Genomic DNA, 13,514 nt, shown 5'->3' on the forward strand with positions numbered 1-13,514 from the left:
AAAATATTATGATACCGATTGGTGAACTGTATGTTCCATCTCATAAATCATTAACTCTGAAATCAATCTGATCAGTGTTATACATTTAAGAAAGAAGATTGCACATCAATTTTGAAGTATTGTATGTATTGAAATGTGTTTGAAAATAATGTTAACAGAGGGAAAGTAAACACTATATTAACAGGTTAACATAATATGTGTTTCTAATAGTTTAAGACTAGGTTTTGGTTGTGATATATTTGGGAAGAGTAAAAACAGTCTGAAAATACAATATAAGAGCTGACTGTTCTTTTTCCAGATGTGTACAATATACACATACATATATACACATCTCATGTGGGATAAAGCTTTGGGAATAAATATTTAAAAAATTAAAAATATTTCCAACCTCACTTTGAACAAATGTAGTAGAATGTTCCATGTCGGTAGTAACAAAAAACAACAAATATTACAATTACGTCACAGCAAGAAAGAAATGCAGCGCCACGATACAGAGAATAATCCTGAAACACAGATGGATCAGATTCTTAAATCCCCAGTGTTACACTGCACTGCTCCTTTTTAAAAAAAAAAAAATTGGTACAGGTTTCTCTCGTCTTTCTGTGTGAGGAGATAGCTATACCTTTTCTAGTCGCCACTGGATGGCTTCTCTACTAAAGAAGATCCCACATCTGAATGTAAGTCATGATTTCCATTAGAATTATTGCAACTGGTGATATTATCAAAACAATAGGTGAAATCTGAAAAAAAATGGCCAGACACAGCCTTTACTTGAAGGATGCCTTATAAACACTCTTATCATTGTTAGGTTCCAAAGTCTCTCACTAAACATGACATCATCTTTTTCTTTGAATTTGGCTAGCTGGTAGTGGGCGGGGCTTATGAATTAACCGTTGCACAGGTGTGAAAGGAGCAGCATCATAGACTGTAACATGCAGCATACACCCACAAGTTGTCATTAATATAAAATAACTCTCCTTACCTTTGTCAACCAAATGAAACTGTTGAGTTAAACCATCCGCACTTTCTTTATGTCTTGTGACCAGACGATGGCTGCTGAATTCAAAAGCGGAAAAAGCGGAAAAAAGGCGCAAAATAACAGGAAGTGCTCGTCAACTAAAAAGTGGCCAATTCTATTGATTGAATGCAACCAAATAATCAGATACTATCTTAAACATTTTGTTTGAAAGTTAAATAATTGCCACAAAATCAAGGACACATTTATATTGAATACATTTTTATCAGATATATTAAGTTAAATGTACATGACTACAGAATCATTTATTACAGGGTTTAAAAAACAACATGAGATAGAGTGAAATACAACTTCTCATGTTCAAATTAAAACTGCAGGAACCACAAGGACTTAAGTACAATCATTTGAAAGGCACATCACTTCCAATGTCAAACTTTGAAAAACAATTATGTTGAAAAAATAAGTCAACAAGTTAGAGATTTTGTACTATTTCAACCAAGTGAGGCAGTTATTACATACTTTAAACATCTGTTCTGTAGTTAGACTTAAAAAAAAAACAAAAAAAAAACAACTCTTTCATCTAACAAATTAAGACTCATTTTGGTTTATTTGCGGGTTGAAGTTTAAGAAATGGAACTCATACTGGTTTTGATATTCATCCTTTGGCAGACTTCTTCCTTATAGACATGTTTAAAAGTAATGATTGAACTTAAAAGGTAATCACATAGTAGATTAATGTTGCTCTAGTCCAGCAGTAATGTGTTACAATAATGGCACAGAAAAGGTTAAAAGACAGCCCATCTAAAGTTTGATGCGTTACTTGTAATGATAAAAATGTTAAGACCTAATTGTTACACAATAAACATATTTTTATTCCGTCGGCAGCATATTGTTTCCATGTCAGTGATGGAAAGTGTCAGACACATTCCCTTATCAGTTCTCCGTCCAACAAGCATTTCATTGATAGCTGGGCTGGAAAAGTGATAAGGAGATGTGCTTAACAAAATTATAACCGAAACAGCATTTTGTACAAAGAAGAAAAATAAGAAGAAAAAAAGCCAAGCAAAGGTAATTAAAAAAAACAGTTTTGAAAAAGTTATCTCCATAAAAGGTGCAGTACAAAATGTTTATCAAAGTGGGGGTTTTTTCCTCACAGATAAAAACGTTGAAGAATAGAATTGTCCTCAGAGGAAGATGATCCCTACAATCTCGATCAACACGTTAGGACAGAAGCCATAGATCATCCAACAGGCTCGAAGCAACTATGAGGACACGTCCCACCGCTGTTTTATGCCACACTGGCCCAACCTCATCCCTGGTGCTGTCCTGTCTCCTGTTCCCCCCCCCCCCACACACACACACGCAAACACACACACACACACACACACACACATGCAAACACACACACACACACACACACACACACACACACACACACACACACAGCCCCTCTCACACACAAACACACACTCCAATTCAGATGAGATTTTATTTTTTCTTAACAGCTGAAAAGCATTAGCATTAATAATTAAATAAATATTAAATTATGTCTATTATCTGAGAGGCTGTATAAATCAGTGCTCTATAGTGATACAGTTGATGGTTATATTAGTAGAAACTACAAAATCTAAATGAGATCATTTCTAACACCTAATATTCAGATGTCTATAGTTATTAAGTAGTTTCATGGTATATATTGACGTGGGCTTGTTAGATATATCTCCAAAGCAGACTGGACAGTGTTTCATCTGTGACAACTGGTGTTGAGACATTGCACCATGCTTGATGTTCTTCCATTCTCAACACAGTTTTGTAAAACATATCAAACAGGACAATGACATTTAAACTATCAAGCTTCACATCCAGTGCAGTTACATGCTATGGCCCATTTTCTTGATGTATGGTTACTCCTGCATGCAGGTGGCAGAGGAAGGACAGCAGACTTCTCTGTATATGCATTGTTGCTGGTAATGTCTGCTAGCAAGTCCTTCTCTCGTTGTAAAAAGTCCCGTGCAAATTAAACACGGCTGACTCGCTTTCTGATCCAGTTCCGGATTTCTTCTTCACACCAGCCGCCAACAACAGTCACACGGATGAGGGGAGATCTGCTGAGAGTCTCCTCTGCAGTGCTCTGCTCTCCTGTGGGATTAGCTGCACTGCATTCCCACCATCAGCAGAAATGGGGCGATCATACGCACACAGACCCAGAGGCAGGAGCTTGGGTGTCTATACAAACACACAAAAATTCCTTTTCTTTCTCTGTATGTTTAGTCTTCCACACACACAAGTTTGGTGCTTTAACCTTTTCTGTCATTTACATGAACATGCAGTCAGTAACTTATTGAAACACAGCCACATCCAGTCTTTCATTTGATATATAAATAACGTTTTCTCTCACAGACATGGTAAAGCTGTAGGTTGGCAAAAGTTTATAAAGGCAGACGTTTTTTCTGTCCTCCCACACTGACAGGACAGAGACTGCCCCTCCTCTATAGCTTGCCCTGGAGATGATGGATTAGATAGTATGAAGAAGAGGTCCGAGCAGACATCATCACACAATGCTGGAAGGCTGCAACATTGCAGTGCAACCTTTATTTTATAGAGTCAAACTAATGACTAATATTATTTTAGAAAGGATTTTGTCCCTTTTTGTGTTGCATTTAATCACAGCTGTAGTAGGTAGATTTGCTGCAAAACATGTCAGGGTGGGGGGGGGGGGGGGGGGGGCCTTGCTCATCATTGCAAGTAGCTCATCAACAATAGGTGATTGGTCTAACACAGAGTGCTATTTTGTCTACAAACAACAGAAGTGTTTGGTTAATGCTTGATTAGGCTTGTTTTACTTGGGAGACCGGGTAATTCCAAATGATGATGCCATCAGAGAGAGCGCAAGATAGATGTGGGGGCTGGGTGATCCATCCATTTATCTATATCACTTGTCCCATTTGGGGTCATGGGGGCTGGAGCCGATAGCTTCCTTTTCAAACAAGCTTACTTTTAACAACACAGAGCACAGGTCCAGCTGATCAGTACTGCAGAAGAATAAAAAGTGGCAGCCTTGTGAGACATTTTGGAAAGAAACAAGCAGTATTTTTGAGTGTACATGTAATCCAACATTTCACCAGTGTTTGACAGTCCTGCTGCATTGCTTCACGCTTACAAAATACAGAGCACATCAGTGGTTCAAATGAATCTCCTACAGAGGGCACCATAGAGGCTTTTCTATTTTTAGTAGCTGGCTAAGATTTCTAAAGGGGATTAGAGGCTTCCTGAGGATGCATTGCTCTGTTTTCAGGGAAAAGGCATAGTTCCCTTACTGAGCACTGGCATGAGACTTTGCTGCAGCCCCCTATCCTTATCACAGGATGAGACTATGATTTGAAAGAGTAACATACTGTATGAATTTCAGTGTACCATTTGTGTGGTTATTTTTATTGAGCAGAAGAGCAGCGTTATTTTGTTCCTAAATAGTACTCTGAGTTAGGGGTCTTTAAATCCACATGCTCTTGTTAACACTATAATTTTAAATATTTAAGATGTTTATTGAATCTGAATGTAGGATGTCAATTGAAGGCATTATACACATCTCATCTCTCTGAGAATAATTATCCTAAAAAAATTTGACTAAACTTGACTCAGTTGCTATGGACACAGGTGATGTTTTCTCTTTATTTTTTTCCAGCGTTTTTTTTTTTTTTTTTTACTATCTGTGTCCATGACAACAACATGGCTGTTACAGGAAATGGTATGCATTATTAGATCTGAGAGATGGAGAATGGTTCTGTCTTCTCTCATTATTGTAGTTTATAGGTGAGGAATCATTTTGATTTTTTCCTGCGCAGACATGACGCTCATATTTTCCTATTTTTGTTAGATAACTTAACGAACCTGTAATGCAGGAAATGATGACACCATCCACTATGTTGATTGTTTTTTAAAAATCATTTTACAGCATTTAATTCTGATCCTAAGTGGTGCTCAATGCATTAAATCCTAGATAACAGAAGGTCAAATAAGATCCTTTCCACAGTGAAAGGATCTCAACCCAAACCTAAAGGCAGCACGAAGGCTGTTAGAAGTGGGAGGAGGGATGCAGGGATATTCTTGATGACGTCCTAATTTACTCTTTTGTTTGATTGTTTTCAAGGATTCAACAACAAAGATTTGCCTTGAAATGAACAGTGGGGGTAATAAAATATATTCTGCAGTGTTAATGAATGTATTTGTTTATAAATACTGACTAAAAATTACATCCGCTAACAACCTTAAACTGAATAATAAACCTGTAGTTACACCCTGCTCTTATTTCAAAAAGAGCTCATAATAATCACACAAACAGTTTACAATAGATATTGGCTCCTAAACTCTATAACTTGCTCCTTGGCAGCACCACTAGATGGCAGTGTCAAGTCAGCCTTAACCAGATTGAAGCTGTGTGGCCACCAGGCTCATTATTAGCGCATGATGAGGATGCAATTCTTCAGGGAAGCACAGACAGGCTACTGGATGAATATTTAGGAGGGATTAAAGAAACAATCGGAGTTGCAGCAAATTCAATACAAGTGGACACCTAAGGTTGTAAATGAGAGAATTTGACCTCTCTCTCTCTCTCTCTCTAACACTCACCGTAAGAAATGAGTAATGCGAGCAGGTTTGTTTATGTTTCAGGAAACACCACATTTTGTTTTTGAAAAGAAATATCACAACCAGTTACTGTTGACCTCCTTTATTAACTATCTCCAAGTTTTTTTCAGTTGGTTACAAATAAAGACAATGTTTTGAACATCTTCCCAACACAGGGCAAACATCCTGTTGTGTAATACTGTTGGTAGTGCTCAGAGCATGATACATAATATACATTTATCAACAGTTTATGCCACACAGATTATACAAACCTCAAACTAGATAAGTAACCTGCTGGGAAAAATATAGATATTTTCCGAACACACATAATATAAATAATGTTGGGTTTGTTAACAACACATATTGGACATATATAAATGAAGCACAGCCGCGCTTTGGAACTTGATAAACGGCTCTGTAACATAAGAGAGACTTAAAATGTGCAATCCTTTTTTAAATTTTTATTTACTTTTTCGGTTAAACCATTTCTGCAGTATGAAATTCAATGTTATAATTTCTTCTGTAATGACTGGAGAGCCAATGAGACCAGATTCATAAAAACAAGGTTTTCCTTTGCTAATTAAATGATTGACGATTATCCTGCTAACATACTTTTGAATGTTAAATTAAGGAAATGCCTTTGAAAATGGTTTCGCTAAATGTGCCCATGCAACCAATACGATATGCAAATTTGATGTCCATATCATCTTAGGAATCGGACTTTAAACAGTGTGATGTTAGGACGCCATGAAATGAGACAAGTGGCACCACAATGATTATGTTTCTGGACGTGAGCATGATTCTGGATGATTGTTTCACTCAAGATAATTTCAAGATGACACCTTGAATACTTCTGATGATGACAGTGAGCTCTTTTTATGATACTTGTTACACATACACCATAATAGTGTAGGAGGAAGGAAAACACACAGAAAAGAATTTCCTACAAATGCTGCAGTAAAAATGGAGAGAAAGGGGGTATTAAAGATCACAACCTCAAATATCAACTCTGCACAGTGTTGCCAAGTCTTGTTGCTATGGAGATTGCATCCTTCTGCAGGTGTGAGTAACGACAGAGGAAGTCAACTGTGCTTCCCTCTCTGTGTCTCTTTCTGCTCCTCTGTAATGTACATAGTTCTGGCTGCATGTGTGAGCGCATGTGAGTGTGTTTCTAGCTCAGACTCACTAATAAATGATTAACCTTGGGCTATGTGTAAATATGCTCTGTGTTGTGCATTTGTATTCTCTATGCTCATCACAGATACAGTTAAAAGCTCCATTGTCCTCAAATCTCAACATTATTTTATTTTTTCTGGAACTTAAATGAGAAAAAACTCTGAAAATTCGACAATTGAGGACCTCTGAACTGTGCAAATGTAATGAGCCCTCAGGCAGGGTGTGCACAGTGTAGGCTGAAATAAACAGATGCAGGCATCCACATACAGCTTGCAGATCTCCAGTGAACCAAGATGGCATTGCTTTGCTTCAGCACTGTTGGAGGAAATCCTATCTCAATCACTGAAAGATCTGAACAAGCAACATTGTTGCTCTTTTTGACATACCGTTTTTTGTTAAACGTTTACCATGGATACATCAATCAATGTTTCTGAAAGAAATAGTCAGAATTGGCCTTTGTGGTTTGGGATCAATTATATAAAAAGCATCTCAAGTTTAAAACATTGAAACATCATAAAAAGCAAACATTTGCAGCCTGCAGTTGTGAGGATTTGCTGTCTTTCTGATACTTATATATCGTACTTACATATTACACACACACACACACACACACACACACACACACACACACACACACACACACACACACACACACACACACACACACACACACACACACACACACACACACACACACACACACACACACACACACAGAATTACATCCACACATTGACTTGTCCAATTCTATCAGATATGGAGCTGTTGTTCTGCACTGCAGGCGGCTGCTGCTCGGCCTCCTTGTGGCTTCGTTGCTTTGAGTCTAACTGAGGCGGACTGAGAAAGGCTTATTAATCCCAGGGCTGTAGCATCACTTTGAAGGCCATGGTTAAGGGAAAAAAATCCTTTGCCGTGTGACATAAATAGACTTTTAATGATGATCAAGTAAATATACAGGGTGAAGTGCAGATGTTAGGATCCCCCACACTTGATTCAGTATCGTTATTAATGGAGGCTGACGTTTTCTCTATTCATTGCTCAGTCACTATGTGCAAGCCTTGGTGAGCCTGCACATTTGAATCACAATGTGTAAAAGCTCACCCAAGTGTCTAAATGTGTTCATAAATGCATTTTCAACTAAAGATAAAAGCTAAAGATAACTCTTCGTAATGAAAGACAGCAAGAATTTTTCTCACCAAGGACCAAGAGCGACGAGAAGATATAGAAGACGAAGAGGGAAGCACGAATGACGAACATCATCATGATTATCAATTAGTTGTTTTTCCAAAAGGTGTTGTCGATGGCCCGTCAAAAAAACACAAAGAATGAATTAAAAAACAAATTAGCAATAGATAATAGCAAGAGGTTGATCAATCAAACTGTTTTTATATAGCATCTTTCAAACATGTCGAGACAATGGAGAAATTCTTCAGCAAAATAGCTGTATATGTACTGTATGCATGATATGATGCACATGTGATGTATATCCATGCCAAGAACATACATGACTCCTCTAGTCTGTATGTTTTTTTGTTTTGTTTTTTGATAGATTTTTGGGCTTTTTGTGCCTTTATTGGAGAGATAGGACAGTGGATAGAGATAGAAATGAGCTTTTCCATGAGTGGCTTGAATGTCCTGACTTTCTTCCATTGATGCAAGCACCTCACTTTAACCTTACTATAATAAACTGGAAACTATAAACTGTAACAGGTGAACACTGCAAGGAAAGCCAGAACTGTGGATAGAACTGACGAATCTCGACAAGTGCCTTTACACACAGAGCTGGACTGTTCAGGCTTCCTCCCACTGGAGTGTGGACCATGCTTAGCAATGCTGCCTCAAGCTGTCACTGGGTTTGGATCCCAGCAGGGGCTAACTTTGTAGAGCTCGAAGGCTCTTTCTTCTCTCCACCAAATTGTGTACTCTCTTGAACTGTCAAGTAGGACAAACCCCTTGAGATGAGCCACCTTGTCTTCAAGGGGGTCCCAACAGAAAACACAAAAAATATAACAACTTGTTTTCAATGCAAAATCGGACGCCAAAATGCAACATACTGTAAAACACATTCTTAGAAGAATTATAGGGAGGAGTGCGAGGAAAGCAACTTCTCCGTCCCTGAGAGGGCATCGAGGACAGCTTTTTGCGGTTGTTTTAGAAAAAGTACTCTGACAAATAATCATAAATCATACGTTCATCTATATTTAAGAGTCTTTGTGTTTTTGAAAATGACTTCTTATTGGTTTTAATTTGCAAAATCATCATCCCAATACTGGCTTTATCACATTAGGTTCCAGTTACTTTTAGAAATGATTTTTTAAAGATTTTGCTGATCCATTATTAAGCACATATGTCCTTCTCCTCTCTACAAAAGCAGAACTGTTGCCCCTTTATGAGCATCGAGCAGCCTTTCTGTAAATCCTAAGATGGGGTTCATTAAGTGGGACCAAAGTCAAGGCTTTATTGTAAAGGAGTTTTTGATTGTGCCATGAGGGACCCTTGGTCTCATATTTTATTAGGCATGTCTTTATTTGATTTGTATAGACTTGTCTTTATGTAGTGTTGTCTTCGTATTACATTTAAAAGTTTATCTGACTTAATTATTTTTCTTAGATGTGTTTTATTGCTTTTTTCTCTTTTGTGATCTTTTGTTTAATACAAGTTTTAGTTATTTAAGGCGCTCAATATGTCATAACAATAATGGAAGTGTGATTAATTGGTTGGGGTTGTCATATTGATCTTTTCATTTGGCCCAGAATTCTCATGGACACTCCTGATGGTGGGCTTTGGGCTACAGTGTAAACTATGGCACCCAGGATCTTACCATTAAGGCTCATTAGTCCCTATTGATAGCCTTGAGGATAGGCACTCCAAAAGGAGGCAGCCAAGCAAAAGGTCAGCGTATGGATCTTAATTTGACCTCACTAACCCATGACTGATTGGCAGCATCTGTCATCCTTGGATTTCATTTTAAAAGAGATTGATTGCTGTGGAGAATGTTTTTGATTCGATTCTCAAATTTCTTTCGAACATGTGCAAGTAGCACATCAAAGTAAACTGAAAAACAAACAACAAATCAACAAGAACAGTCAAATACACAATATAAGACCTGACATGTCCAAAAAGGAGTAGGATGAAGTGTAAGCTTATTTAAACCTACCTGTTCTCCCCTACTTAATCAACACTCCTGTATACACATTTACACATACAAAAAATAAATAGAAAATAGTATTGGCAATAACCCCTGCTGTCCATCTCATTGCCCTTGTTCTTTATAGTGAAATCTGGGCCTGTCACTGTTTATGTCAAAACTGTCTCCTTGGCCTGTTTAATTTAGGCAGTGAATTAATTCAGACTTGTGCTACAGACATACCTGAAGGTTGTCTCTCATTTTATTTACAGGAAGTGTCATTCATGTATATAAAGTCTTATAAAATTTTAAATGTACACAAAATGTTCATCATGATTGTTTACACTGTATATTTTTCAACCCTGTTTGATCCCTTTTGCCTTAATTGGGAGCCTGTAGTTCTTTATCTAAAGTGGTGGTTTACTGACAGAAGGTGTCTAAAGACGTTTACTTTATGAATTGTCTTGACATACTGAATTAGTGGCCTGATGATGGTGATAAAAATGATAGAAAAGTCACGGCAAGTAGAATTTGTACGACAGAATTTTTCTCTGATATCTGGAGAAAACATCTTCTGGGGACCATGATGGGTAAATGAGGCAGCTATATTATGAACACAAGAAGAAGTATGGAATTCTATGTAAACCATTTTCAGTCTCTACTTCAGCCTGAAGGCAGAAAGAGGACGTGACGAGGAATGGGTGTGTAAAATAAGTGAAGATGCTTCAAGGAAAAAGTGGATGATTATGTAATAGAGGGACTTGTTTATGTGTCCCCTCTGAGGTTATGTTAGCTGAAGGAAGACACCCTGCCTTTGCCGCTCTTCTTGGGCTCTGTCACATTGCATTAATGTCACATTTTATAGCGACTGATAATTGGCCTACTTTGATGCATGTGTTTATCTCTGATGTAGGACTGTACAGTAAGCAGGGGTGTGGATCTCTCCTTCACAAGACCACTGGATTTAATTCTCTACAGCTAATTTTTTGATTTAAGGAAGAGTCCTTTAAATACAAAATGATTCTGTATGATTCCATTATATGCACTTTGATGTGATACAATTCAATTGGTGACTGAATCTAAAATATTTTTTAAACTTTATGGAAATTAGAAAAAAAATGAGCAGTGTGTCATTTCAAAATAATATGTCCTTATTACTTTTCAAAGAGACAAGAGAATAGGCCTCCTGTGAACAAATATTCTGACAGTATGTATATGATGTTAAGTCTCTTTTACACTGGTATCTCACTTTGACAGCTACAGTAGGCGAGTTGGGGAAAGAAGTAAATCTTGTTACCAACACATAAATCTTTGTTCTTACATTTTCAATACGTTCTTAGGAGATGTATCTGCTGTATTTATCTTCTTGTAACTAGCCTCAAAGGCTTTAACCATTTCACGAATGGCCTGGGTTGCTGCCAAGAGCTAGGATTCTACCATGGGATGGCCCACCAACATTCAGAGAGCTTCTCATGGTCACTTATCACAGACACTACATGCATCTCTCCCTCAGTGCATCCAGGTCAGTAGAAAGCCAATGCAATACACATTGTTGGCCACTTCGCTCTATAATTCATGTCCTGCACCAAAAATAGAGTACTCAACACACTGTTTCATCTGTGGCTGCAAAAAATAGAAGCATGTAAGTGAAGTAAAAAGCCAATGTTTGTTTCAGATGAAGAGAATTACATCATCACAATAGAAATTGAAGTTGATAGGTTTTTGGGGTTTCATATATCCTAAAAACTATTTGTAAAGGATATCAAATGTGTTTCTGTTTCACCATATGTAGGTTTATCGGATAGTCTGGTGTGGTTATCTACAGTATGTAAATAGCTGCATCACAAATCAAAGTCTGACTTGCTGATGTGAAAACTGTAATTTAAACTATAGTCGTTCTGGTCAGTAAATGCTTACCTACATAATCATGTCATCTACATGTGTGCAGGATCAGACTCGCTATCAAGACTCAGTGGTCCAGGGGGGTTCGTAAAACATTTCTACACATGAGTTGTAAGCGTTTATACAAACGTCAAATTGACAATGTCATGTCTATGAAAAAGACGAAAATAAGTTCACTTCACAAAACTTAATTCACTGAACACTTACCACATAATTTGAAGGTTATACTGTGTACCATTTCCAGTAGTATCGATGTACTGCCAGTACATCATGTAGCCAGTGTCTGGTGGGTCCAGTTTCTCCTACTCCCGCACTCATGAGCTTTGAATGGCAGGCTGGCTAACCAGTCATGACATGGGAGAATCAGCCATGAGTTGAGAGGGAGCAGCCGTGGGAGCAAAGCCCTCCAGCCACGTTGAAGACTGTCAGCAAGACGTGTCAGCCTCCGTTCCATCTCAGCAAGGCCTGGTGATGATGTAAACAAACACACATGTTATCATTTTTTTGCAAATTGTTCAAATGTAATTTATGTCAATTAATTAAATACCAGTGCTTTGAAGATTACTTAATACATTACATACAATCATCATTTATAAAATGTTTTGGCAGGACAGTGTTGTCACCTTTTCCTCACCTTCTTCATTAATTCATCTCAAGCTGTTGTTTATCCTCTCACACTATGACACCTGCATAATCTTTGAAATTCTCTGGTCTCTCCTTTAGTTTGATCTCTGGTTTTCCAGAAAAGGAGCTGCAGTACATAAAGAATGAAGAAAAAAATGTGACTCCATGCTGTTACAACAGAGGGATTAGTGTAGCTGATGCTGCAGATCTCTGAAACATGTGCACTGGCAAGAATATGTCAGTTGCCCTCTTTGAAGAGGTTGTGTAGTCTCTGACAACTCTGCTTGTTGTCTCAATATTACTGCATTGCAGATCTCCCCGGGTCTCTCAACTTCTTCCTTTAATTCCTCATCACAGATAATCCATATTGTTCAACACAACATCACACTTATAAAGGATTTAAAATGTCTGTGTGTCTTTGCTCACTTGCTTTAAATCAAATAGGCTGTGACTGCAACAGCAACCAACTTGTTTGTTGCTACATGACAATGAACATGAGGAAGCCTGGATCAAATCCAGAAAGCTGTTCCTAAAAAGGAAGGAGTAATTAGTAAATGTCATTTCAGAAGAGTATGGCGAATTAGAAGCCTGGTGGATCATGTAATTAGGATGGGAGCCTTTTCATCGGCGACTCAAGAAAGGAAAAGGACACAGCGGCAGCATCCTCTGCTGACAGCCCTATGAGCTGTAACAGAAAACACCATTTGACACACACACATTGGACAAAAATACACTACTGCAGACATGCAGACACAGATCACAATGTCAACCCAGGCTGACAGTGATGCATGACTGTTGTAGTTTTTTCTCTCTTTTATAAAACTGGACCGATGCAATGATTGCTCATGTTAACATTTGTGGGTTAGCATGATTATTGTTGTCACAATTGTAACATACATAAAGGCATTTTTGTGAAATTTTCACGTTTGAATCAAATGTAAAATATTTGGTAAATATCTGACAAGTGAGTAACTAACAAAAAATAGAGGATTTTTGGGGAAGATGCTTGCAAAGCTCGCGTGGATTTATGGCACAATAGATCAGAGAGAGAACAGATCCCAATACAGATGGAGTAAGAAATAAATC

The sequence above is a fragment of the Symphodus melops genome (assembly GCF_947650265.1).
Source record: "Symphodus melops genome assembly, chromosome: 6".
In the NCBI taxonomy this organism is placed as follows: domain Eukaryota; kingdom Metazoa; phylum Chordata; class Actinopteri; order Labriformes; family Labridae; genus Symphodus; species Symphodus melops.